Consider the following 1,694-nt stretch of genomic DNA (forward strand, 5'->3'; position numbering starts at 1 on the left):
CAAGCGCGCAGGGAGGGGCGCCGGCCGCGGGGGAGGAGCCGCCGGGGGGCGGGACGGGGCGGGGCGGGGCGGGGCGGAGAGGGCCCGGCTTGAGGCTGCTCGCGGCTGCCCCCTGCGGCCGCCACCGGGCCGGCCTCTCTCGCTTCCTTGTCCTGTGGCCCCCGCCCATTTGTGCCTCTTCCCTTTGTCGATTCGCGTCCTCCTGGCCTGCTGGGCCCTCTGGCTCCCTATTTCTCGGCCTCTTTTGACCTGGATCTTTCTGCGCCGACCATCACCACCACCTTGACCTCTCTAGCCCCCGCTCCTCTTCTGCCCCGACCTTGGTGACACTAAGGACAATTGAGCCAGGGGATAGGCCAGCTGGGGACTGGTCCTCCACTGCTGGGGAATGGCTGTTTGGCCCCCGGAAACCCTCTGGTTCCCCAAAGTTGGGGGAGGGTGTGTGGAGGAGTTAAGGGGAAGGAGGAAGAAGAGAAAGAGGGGCTTCCGTTCAGCCCAGGTGGAGGAACGCGCTACCCTCCAGGCCTGGACATGTGCTGACCTTGAACCAGCTTCTCACAGCCCCAAACAGGCAAAAGGATGGCCTGCACATACATTTTCCCCCCTCCCATGGCGCTTGGAAGGGGCTTATTACCTGTTTCCACTGCTCCCCGCTCTCTACCTCTAGACTTCATCTTCTTACCCAGTGGAGAGCTCTGTTCCTGAACTGGTACCCTTTCCTCTCTGGCTCTGTCCCCTGGATTCCTGGCTTCGATTATCTCCCTGCACTTATACCAGTTCCCCATCTTCTACCCCAGCCTGTCTGTCCAGAGTGAGCTTCAAGTCATCTGGAGGTTTATTAAAAATCCCTGGGCACACTCCCAGCCCTGGTTCTCTCGGTTCAGGTGGAGCCCGGCAGGTGGAGTCTTGAAAAGCTTCCAGGTGACTTAAATGTGCACCACAGGTTCAGAACTACTGATCTGCATTATTATCTACATGGAGCCATCATCAACTTTCGTGTCACTCACACACCTGCAGTTCATCATCTCTATGTGTTTCTTTGTGTGTTTCTATGTGTTCACTACATATTTCTATTTGTATTGACCACTGACTTATTTACCAGTGTCTGTCTGTAGCTGACTATATCATTCATTTAGCCAGCATACAATCATATCATCTTTCAACAGCCATAAATCAATGTAGTTACATGTTCATTCATTCAATAACCACATTGAGCAAGGTTAAAGAAAAAAATATTCATGATACTTGTTAAAGACTGTAAGGAAGACTTTATTCAAGAGAGCCTAGTGCAGGGGGCGTTTTGCAGTAGGGGAGAGAGATTGGTCTCAACTCCAAATACAACAAGGACAAGTGGAGATTTATAGACAATGAGCAGAGTGGGGATGTCAGTGGATGGGAAATGACTAAGTGGGAACATCAAGGCTAGTGAGATTCTTGCTGAAGGCAGGCTAGGGAGATAAGATATTGAGGATGGAGGATGAAGAATTTGATCAAATATGGAGGGTGATCAGATACCCAGGGTTGGGGATTTTACTAAACTGACCCTGCAGAATTCTTGCTAAAACTAGACTCTATAAGATGGAAGCTCAAGGTTGCACCTAGTCAAGCAGAGGGCTGGCTTACAGGAGCCTGACTCTGGTTTGGTCAAGGAGAAAGACCTTATCGGCACCAACTATGTGCCAGGGGCTGTTCTA

This window comes from Balaenoptera musculus, chromosome 6 (genome assembly GCF_009873245.2).
Source record: "Balaenoptera musculus isolate JJ_BM4_2016_0621 chromosome 6, mBalMus1.pri.v3, whole genome shotgun sequence".
NCBI lineage: Eukaryota > Metazoa > Chordata > Mammalia > Artiodactyla > Balaenopteridae > Balaenoptera > Balaenoptera musculus.